At 36.0% G+C, this 10889-nt stretch overlaps 1 long non-coding RNA gene across 1 annotated transcript; it reads right to left on the bottom strand.

Moving 5' to 3' along the window:
- Window positions 1-411: 411 nt before the first annotated feature.
- Window positions 412-7652, bottom strand: LOC307002036. The gene is made up of 5 exons (XR_013798400.1): window positions 6475-7652; window positions 4687-4812; window positions 2360-2450; window positions 1905-2042; window positions 412-1463 (listed from the first exon to the last, which is right to left on the bottom strand). It is a non-coding gene; the product is annotated as an uncharacterized lncRNA (long non-coding RNA).
- Between the last annotated feature and the right edge of the window lie 3237 nt (window positions 7653-10889).

The following is a 10889-nucleotide window of genomic DNA, read 5'->3' as shown; positions in this document are numbered from 1 at the left end:
TTTTAACATAGGCTAAAATTATCAATATAACAAAATACACATCATATACTCATTCATTAGTCATTTTACAAGTATTCTCTTTCAAGTAATTTTATATTTTATGCTAAACATTGCCCTTTTGTAAAGTGCCCCATACAGAAATTTAATATATGTCAATATATGTAAATTACATATATAATGTCAGTGCCCATGTATGTCTGCTGCCTATATGAGAATATATGCAAAATTCATATATATGAAACACATAGACATATATGAAACATATATTTCAAAATATAGCAAAAATGGCCGTTTTCATGTAAGTGCCATATATTTTTCCGTATATGCACATATATGTAAAATATATGTAAGACGCATATATGTACTTATTTCCATAGATACAAATATACTTCTAATATGATGACACCATGTACTTTCACTTATATTACGGATACAAATATGCTTCTAATATTATTACACCATATACTTTCACTTATATTACGGATACAAATATGCTTCTAATATGATTAAACCATGTACTTTCACTTATATTAGTGGCACAACTATGTTTTTTATATAGCCTGGACACATATATTTGTACTCATTCCACAGAACACACAATTCCAAGTCTTTTCAAATACAAACTTTACTGCATTTTTTTCAGTACAGACTTGACAAGTACAAACAAGTACAAACTTTTCAAGTAAAAACTTGAACTTCATTTAAAGGACAAGTTTGGTATTTGACACTTAAAGGCCTGTTTTCAGATCGTTTCTGATGAAATAGAACGGTTAAGATTGAAATTTGGACACATGCTGCTGGCCCGAGAATTTTCAGTTTCTGTGGTGGCACCCCCCCACCCACCTCCACAATGGCTGCATAGGTGCACTGGAAATATCCTTCCTAAAACGCATTAAACTTTGGTTTACAAAGACGTGAAACTCACCGAGTGGTCAGGGGTGTTCACTGATATGCTCACACAAAAATCGCTGCAAAAGATGCTTTCCAACAGGTTTTATCGTAGTTTTGTAATACCGTACCTCACAGCATATCCAATACAAGTCAATGGAGTTGGACAAAAACTACGATAAAACCTGTTGTGGAGGTGGGGGTGCTACCACAGAAACCGAAAATTCTCGGACCAGCAGCATGTGTCCAAATTTCAATCTTAACCGTTCAATTTCATCAGAAACAATCTGAAAACAGGGCTTTAAGAGTAAAATACCGAACTTGTCCTTTAACTTCAACTTGAGACTTTATTTTCTTTTTAAAGCATTTTCAAAGCGCTCACTTTTTTCCCCTCAGTATTACATTTTCAAACTTCTAGCCACATTTAAAACATTTCCAAACTCACTCACTGGGGAAACACACTCATTTTTACTTAACATTTTTCCTGGACATTGCCAGTCTTAGCTCTGCCATCTTCCCATTCAGGGCTGTTCCGATCTGGCCAGCCGAAACTGAGTGCTTTGACATAACTGCATCTGAGAAGGTAGATTTTAAATAAAAAAAGTTTTAGGTATAAAGCAGACAAAACACTGGTGGATAAACTTATCTAAAGATAAAAATAAAAAACTTTATTGCAGTTTCTTCTAGTGCAAGTCAGTAAAATTGAGTGACAAAGTACGTGAGTATGCAAGTAAGGGCACACATACACTGCAGTCAGTGTAGATTGTAGACTCTAAATTGTAGTTATTTTTCATTGCTTTTGCTTTGTACTGGAAGCCATGTTAACCTTTACATGAAACGGCCACCGTAGGAGTTAAAACGCGCGCGGAATGGGGGGGGCTAGAAAGTAATATTCAGTTGGTTGTCCCACCGCTAGATGGGAGAAGTTCTTACACAATGTAGCTTTAATATAACAAATGTGACCATGGAATAAGCATTTTTAACCACACTCTATATACTGTACAGACAATACTAACCTCTCAAATTACTTTTGACGAGCGTTTCAATGTCAAACACCCAAGCAGCAAAATCCTTGCCATTGAAGTCCCACTGGATGCCTGGCAAGCAGAGCGCCACACACTTCGCGATACATCTGAACCCGGGACAATTTCTTCCTGTTGAACAAAATAAAATTGATAGGCTTAAAAGTTTCAATTCAGCATAGTAAACAAAATATCCAGCATTCCAGATTTATGTACAATTGACTGTTGAAATTGGTCCCAATAGTATTATGTCAAGCATTCCTGGTCCCTACTGTCAATGTTGGAGATTTCATATTATCAATAAGTAGTGTCAAAAAGAGCCATTGCCACAAAGTACCAGGAAATTTGGGAGATTAGATTAGGACAAATTTACAGTAAATTGTATTCGATTATGACCAATTAATATAGAAGACATACTTTCCAACAGCACTGCATAAAAAAGTACTCACTATTTGAACAGGGTTTGAAGGGCTGGGGAGAGACCCTGGACTGCCGGGGTGCATGGAGCTTCTTTGAGCATTTATTTTATCTGAGGTATCTCTGCATCAACAAGAAAAACAGATGTGAAAGACTGTAGCCAATAAGTATAAGAATATAAGTATAGCCTAGTCTTTTGATCCTGTGAGGGAAATTCAGTCTCTGCATTTATCCCATCAATGTATTAGTGAGACACACTGTTGAAAACATCAGGCTTCTTATCAGTCCTTTTAAAACAATGATGTAAGTCCCCATACACAATTTACACCAGCCAATTTTTCTGTGTGGGATGGCAGGCCACCACTGTCTGGTCAATGAATCAGAAACATTGGCAGGTCGAGTTTTATGATCTTGCAAAATATTTTTTTCTGTGTGTATATGTGTGTGTGTAGAATGGAAATATAATACGTGTTACCTGTGAAGATTAATTTTTTTATTTCTAGAAATTCTTGTTTGTTTGTTTGTTTGTTTTAACTTTATTGTCTGTTCAGATTTACTGGACAGAAATTCATCTTTGACACTGGCTTCAACAACATTATACAACCACATTAAACACATAATACACACATAATAATTGATAAATACATGATTCAGTAAAGTACAGTGTACATTATTCACAATAACAACCCTAATTGAGAATTTGGTTTAAAACAGTCACTGCCAATGGGACAAATGATCTTTTAAAAATATTCTTTCTAGCATACGGTGTACGTAGCCTGCGACCCGAAGGGAGGACTTCAAAGCAGGAATGAAGGGGATGAGTCTGATCGGAATACACAACTAGCGCCTTTTTCTCCATAAAATTTGAGAATAGTTCTTGCAATGTACTTTGTTTATGGCCGATAATCTTATTTGCTTCGTTAATTACTCGTGTTAATTTATTCTTTAATTTCATTGTTAAATTTCCATACCATGAGACAATATTGTAGGTTAAAATGCTTTCAATCATCGATCTATATACAATAGTTAAGATCCTCCTTTCGATGTCAAGGTTGCGCAACTTTCTAAGTAGGCTTAAACGCTGTCTTGATTTCTTATGTACATAGTTCACATTATCCAAAAACGAAAGTTTGTCATCAATGATTATGCCTAAATATTTAAATTTTTTAACTTGCTCAATCTTTACACCTTTTATAGTTACTTCTTCATATGGGAGGACAACTGTACATTTCTTATTCTGATTCCCACAGCATAATTCCTTTGTCTTCTCAATGTTCAACCGTAGATGACTATTGTCAAACCATTGTACAAGACTTTCAATATACTCAAAATAGGTGGGACAGTTCTTGTCTGTTTGGCACGAAATTAAAACCAAATCATCTGCATATTTAATCAAGGTAAGAGCATCACTGTTACACGTAAGCTCATTAGTATAAACAGAAAAGAGCAGAGGGGATAATACACATCCCTGAGGTAATCCAGAATGTAAGACTATGCAATCAGATAAGATTCCGTTAACACGGACTCTTTGGGGCCTATTGCTTAAAAAATTCTCAATCCATAAAATTAACCAGCTATGTACACCTAAATCTCGCAACCTTTCTATTAAAATGTGTAGCTGTACAGTATTAAATGCTGATGTAAAATCCATAAAAAACATTCTGACATGAGCATTTGTTTTATCTAAATGATGCTGTGCTTTATGAAGTAAGGTCAGGCAGGCATCAGTGGTGCTCCGATTGGGCTTATAAGCAAATTGTAATGGGTCAACAGATCCGTTAATTTGTGCAAGAAGTTCCCTGCTCACTATGCGCTCCATGCACTTGCACAGAACAGATGTGAGGGCGATAGGGCGGAGGTCCTTGGGGTCTTTTGCATAAGTGGTTTTAGGTACTGGAATAACAGTGGTGTTTTTCCATGCTACCGGCACAAAGCCATCGTCTAAAAAGATCTGAAACAGCCTAGTACATACATGCCCAAGTTGGACTGCACACTCTTTTAGAACAATACCCTTAAGGCCATCTGGACCGCTAGCCTTCTTTGGTTTAATTCTACGGAGCACTTTGATAACCTCCCCTACCTCTATTCTCATAGGTTCAGATTCTATCAGAGTAACATTATGCTCAGTATCTACATGATTGTCAAACCTTGAGTAAAAAACATTTAAATTATTTACAAAACTATGAGGATCATCATCAACAACCAGTTGTGCCCGTTTCTGTTGTTTGCCCATCATAATATTTAGTCCTTTCCATGCGTCTCTGACATTACCGGTTTTAAATTTATTTTCAACTTTATCTTTATACTGTATTTGGGCCTCCTTTATCTTACATTTAATTTCTTTATTTAATTCTCTTACCATGTCTGTCTCATTCCTTAAAAAGGCAACTTGACGCACAAGTGAGAGCTCGTTGTCACTATTTTCTGCTTGTTCTTCCAAGGAAATGGAAGCTAGGATTTCCGCCCCTTGATTGTGAATGGCAGCCTGTGGCAACATATACATTTTAAAAAAAAAATTAAAACATACAAATGATTGCCTTAGTTATATATATCATTATGCTTACAAGCTTACTGTATTACATTTTTGTCGCAAGCCACCTAAAATGTATTAATAATAGTGTTGCATGGGAGGGGGGATGCGGCATATTTCAAATGAGCTCCGGTTTTGATGTGCAAACAGGAGGCAAATCTGAGCAGCTTGTTTTGTAGTTTGTTTGTAGTATGGTACATAGTAGATTTAAATTATATAAGATGGTTATACAGCAAGCATGCAGTATTGTAGGTTTATATATCACTCGTTATTCCTTCGGCGCAGCTGCGCATTGTAAGCAGTCTTAAAGGGATATTCCACCATTTGGGGAATTAAGCTCATTTTCCACCTTGCCTCGAGTAAAACAATTGATTTTTACTATTTTGGAATCCATTCAGCCGATCTCCAGGTCTGGCGGTACCACTTTTAGCATAGGTTGGCTTAAAAATTGTTAAAACCCATGGTACAGCAGCAAAGTTTCTTGAATATTATGCCGGAGAGTATAGTTCCTAGCCATATCGGTCTAGAAAATTGCAACTTTTAATTTTCCGTCTGTCTTAGTACACTATGTAACTACAGAAGTGTCAAGTTTTAAATAGGAAAAATATCAAAACTCTTTGGCCATTTTTGAGCGCGATGCTAATGGGCTAATCAGATTCAATAAATTACGCTAAGCTATGCTAAAAGTGGTACCGCCAGACCCGGAGATTGGCTGAATGGATAAACTGTAAAAATCAATTGTTTTACTCAAGTGGAGGCGGAAAATTAGCTTAATTCCCCAAATGTTGGAATATCCCTTTAAATCTAATTTTGACGGTTCTGTGCCATCATCAGCTCATGTCTGAGAAATATTAAGTACAAAATTAGAGGAAATATTAAGTTCTTATGACATTTTACTCATGCAATCCGCTGCTATTAGTTTAAGGTGAGTACACTTTTATATGCTACAGATCACGTTTGTTTAATATTTTTTATTGGTGTATAAATACCAATTAATATATTAATACCCACCCAACCCCCAATTTCTGTATGTTCTGGTGACGGCCTTGTGGTAGGCTACTGGTGTTTATTTTTTTATGTATTATGGTATAAGTCATGTATTTCAGAGACATGGCTCTCGAAACTGTGGGAGAAATAATAATTTTAGAAAAGAACATTTGTAAATTGACATTTTTATATGAATCTGTTCGTTTTCTAATTTTAGTTTATAAAAATGCAAAACATAATTTAAAAAAATTCAAAGTCATTATTTTATTTTGTGCGCACAAATTTTTATTTTTAAAAGGTTTTTATTTAAATTTTGGTATTCAACAGTATTTAAAAATACAACAAACGTTCCATATTTGTTTTTGTTTCCATGGGAATGGAAACAAAAACTTTTGTCCAAAGGAATGGACAAAAGTACATGCACCCTTGCTTTATTTGATTGAATGTTGTTTATGAAATCGGATAGGCTAGTCGAAAAATGGGTAATTTTAAAGATTGTTAATGATTTCAAAGTGTTTAAACGAGAAACAAGCCAAAACAATTCAAATATCGTCATTATGGGTACAGGGGGTCCTCAAATGTAGTCTTTATGGGGTAAAGAGTTAGTAAGTACATTAAACAAAAACTCACTTTCGTTCCACTGACTGTGGCCACGGCAGTAGGGGTCATCCTCATCCTCCCAAAGACGTTTGGCAACACGGTTTCTCTTTCCCACAATGGCGTATTCGAAATCTTTCTTCGAACGTTATTTGTCCAACTTTCGCTCCAAATTATTCAGAGAAATTGCAGAGAAATATCAGTCACCATTGCCACTAATAGTTATGAACAAGGGTCTGAGTTAAAGAATAATGCAATGCCCACTCAATATGATATTATCACATTATTATCATTATCACAAATATAAGTTATCACTCATAACGGTAGAACGCCGTTATCCTGTGTGTGTGTGTAACGTTAACGTTATCCTACATAACCTCGAGGTAACAGTTAGCTTTAGCAAGTCAAAGGAAGCTTTTAGCCTCAGCAAAACTAAACACATGTTAACGAACTAAACACATTCCTTGACAACGTAGTTTCGTAATAAATTATCTATTTATGTTAATGTAGCATATATCCATGTGTAACTAATACAAAGCAGTAACAGTTAAGTTAAAAAAAACGTTAGGGTTTAACTTAACTTACCTCCAACTGATTGAACGGTAGCCAAATGGGGAATCCACCTTGGTTTCCCACACCCTACTCGACGGCAAATTCGTCTTCGTAGGTAACCACGCCGTTTACAAAACTTTCAAGATCAAAATGTGAACAATTCTAAATTTCCCTCAACCCCGGCACATCGTTTCACAAGCGCATAGCGCTTCTCCTCTTCGTGTCGTCGTTAACGTTTTTCTCAGGTTGTACGCGGGTGTTGCTATAGTGACAGAACTGGTTAGGCTACTAGGGAAATACTGATTGCAAATTCTCAATAAGAAAAATGTTAATGTTTTCAAAATCAAAACCAATATGTTGTTATTATTAATATTATTAGGCATTGTTATCTTACATTCATTATTTTTCTATTTTAAGTTATTTTAGTTTTAAAGATCAGATGGCCATTACCGGAGGTTACGTAATTGGAATTCACCACGTAAATGTGCTCCAAGAAAGCAAGGTTCAAATATAGATGAAGAGATACATTTGATAGTAAATTATATTTTGCAAAGGAATTCTGGAGATTTATGTTTTAGGTTTTTCTTTTCTTTTTTTAGAAGAACTGGTTTAAAAAAAGATAATTTAAGTGTAGGTAAATATATTGTTCTGACACACACACACTTTGTGTCTGTATTGTGTGAATACCATATTTTTTATACAACAATGCAGTGTTTTCTTTGTAATTTTTAAAAAATACATCCACAAAGTAGGCTACCATAACCAAATGCCACAGCTTTAAAAATGCATCAGTATCACGCATGTATGTTTACATACATTTATTAAATATGTGGAAAACAAATATGTATGTCACATATGTATACTTAATGTTGTCCATATATGCGAGAAACCAATACTATACTGTAATATATGCAGATATATGGTATCATATATGGATGAACTCAAATATTTTCTTCACATGTTTGGACACATAAATGTTCATATATGTTGCAGGCATATATTGTGTTCTCAGATAAGTGAAATATATGTATAAATATATGTCATGCTATTCAAAATATAAGTACATATATGGCCATATATTACATTTCTGTATGAACACTGAATAACAGAACAGCTCTGAGATTGTCACCCGCAACCCCCCCCCCCCCAAAAAAAACAACAACAAACAAAACAAAACAACAACAACCAGCTGTTTTCCCTATTATAGTAATATTTAAGGCGCCAGGATATTACTCTTCATAATTCAAGTAGTATTTTTGTATTGCAGCAATTATTTAGTTGTATATGAGCGTGTGATGAGATAAGAAATAAACCATGCAGCCTGAGGCTGGGAACATGAATGTTCTTATTTCTTCCCTTTCTATTTGTGTTTAATCATTGTTACCTCACAAAAAGCAGGGTAATGATAGTTTCAAAAATGTTATTCAATTTTGAATTTCAAATAAGTTTTTTAAATGTACTTATATTTTATAAATAGTCTGTATCTTTAGAAAATTACTAGTTTGCTGTTGTTATTATCTTTATTATTATCTTTTAGTATTAGTTTCACATAGCAATTTAATTCCATCTGCCTTTGTCAACCTGTGGTGGACAGTAAATTAAAGCTTTAGCGTAAGTTCTGCTAGGAAAACTCAATCAGCGCGTCACATATTACTTCACTTCTAACCAATCATGTGCTAACACTCACAGTATAAAAGATTGGTACTTACATTTGTCTGAGTTTGCAGATGCTGACGCTGCCAATTACCTCCATCCTCCCCACCACCACCAGGATGGTCCCTTCCTTTACGTCAATGGGGGTCGGCTGCACCCCTGCCTTCGTCTTCAGGCAGGATATGCAGATTCCGCTACCCTCTAAGGACGGGGCCTACGCCAAAGAACTTTATAAATGTATACTTGCTGGGCTGTTAATAAATATACCCTCGTTATATCAATTTATCTCCTGAGTCTTTCTGGTAGAACTGTAGATAGACACATTTCTGTATCTGTATTTTTTATTTTTTTTATTTAGTGTATTTAACTCTGGCCCTTGAGGTCAGCTGTCTAGACTCTAGCTTCAACTCTAATTGTTCTAACTAACAAGAATGAAAAAAATATCTCGATTAGATCTCTGAATAGGTAACAAGGCACTACATTAGTTGCTGATGACATGGGAACACCCTTGGGGTGTGAGCGATTGTCTGAAGCCTGTATGGAACAGCGCAAATTTATTGGGTGCTACACGTCATCAGTGCCTCATAAGGACACGCACCTGCAACATCAATTTTAGATGTTCATAAAGGAAGTCGTTTGAAAGGAATGTCAACATAGCAAATTACAAAGGGTTTTGTACAGGGAACCAATGTTACATACAAGATGTTCCCTTTCATAGGTTCTCTTGATGCTGCATCAGTATGGGAACTATACCACAGTGCAATGTTAAGTGTCTGCCATCGTCAGGATTTGGGTTTGATCTCTCCTCTTTGCTCTAGTCTTTGTTTTTGTTTTTATCTTTCCTCATGGCAACCGCTTGCAGCTAATTGCACTCCGCAATCAGCTCAGTAGTTCACTGAAATTTTTACACTGCTGATTTTACTGTGTGGAAACAGCTGTAAGGCAGTGTTGAAGGTTATTAATTCCCAAATAGTTAAATTAACAATCTACAGTGTTAAGAGTACTTCTTTTCAGTGTAGTTACAGGGTACTACATGGTGTAATTTTTCGTGCATGGTGCACGAAACCGACCAAATTGTCTCGACTCCACTCTTCAATGACTGCTGCCTCGCAAGACAACAATGCCATTTTATCTTTGCGACCGAGACGGTAAGTTTGATTGGTTTTCTCTTTATAAAGTTAAATAGGAAATACTTTCCTGTTACCATTTAGTCAAAATATAAGCGGTGGTAAACACATTTATAAATGACTAACTGCTAGACTAACTAACTAACTGAGAATGCTCGTTAAAGATAAGTACATGCAAAGATGTACAGAAGAATGTAAAGCTTATGCTGATTTGATTTCCTGGATGGGGATTTTACATGTAAAATACATTTGTTGGAATTTGCTTACAATTTATGTTAATTATACTTTTAGCTTCTTTCAGTTTGGTTTGTTGACAGCCTTCATAAAATTAGGCGAAATTAAGCCACAACTCAACGGTAGGTGATTTTGAAGTAATATTTTATGTTGATATACAATGGTTACATACTGTTAAAACGTCTCAGGTTACAACTGTAACCCTAGTTCCCTGATAAGGGAACAAGACGACGCGTCGATGACGCTTTGGGAAGCTACTGCGTGATCGCTTTAATTATTTCAAAGGGGTAGCACCCACAATGCGATCGATTATCTGGCTGAGGAGTGAGAGACGGGTCCGTCTCTATCGCTCGCGCTCTCTCTTTCTCTCCAGATCGCAATGTCCTTTTGCCTGACAACCACAGCGTGTCCTGGAGCTTTTTCGGGGCATGTACAATGCATTAATCAGCTTCTACTAAATACCCTCACGAAACCACTGTAACACCCCAGCCACCTCTGGTGATTCTGGGGGGCAGCGGTTTCCAGCTAAATGTTTAACCTCCCTCAACAGGAAGTATTCAAATTGTTACCCCTTTAAAGACACTTTGGCAGAGAGAAAGCTACTGCCGGGTCTCTCTCTTTGGGTCCTTAACCCCCTGGGGTCGGGAATCACCCCGGCGTGATCTGCTCGCTTTTTTTCTTATCAGTGCAAAAGAGATTCAAAATACTTTGTTGGTTTTGATCTTACATTTAAGTGTTTTACATCATTCGATCCAGTTAAGTTTCTATTTTTTTTGTGTATACTCACAATAAAAACAAAGTGTTGTGTCTTTCGCCAAATAAAGAAAAATAAACATGATGCGAGTTCTGCCTTCTCTCTGTCAGGGAAGTCCATTCTGAAAC

This window comes from Phoxinus phoxinus, assembly GCF_949152265.1.
Source record: "Phoxinus phoxinus genome assembly, chromosome: 7".
NCBI lineage: Eukaryota > Metazoa > Chordata > Actinopteri > Cypriniformes > Leuciscidae > Phoxinus > Phoxinus phoxinus.
Note: the sequence above shows the minus strand (reverse complement) of the source record. Positions and strands in the feature narration are given on the sequence as shown.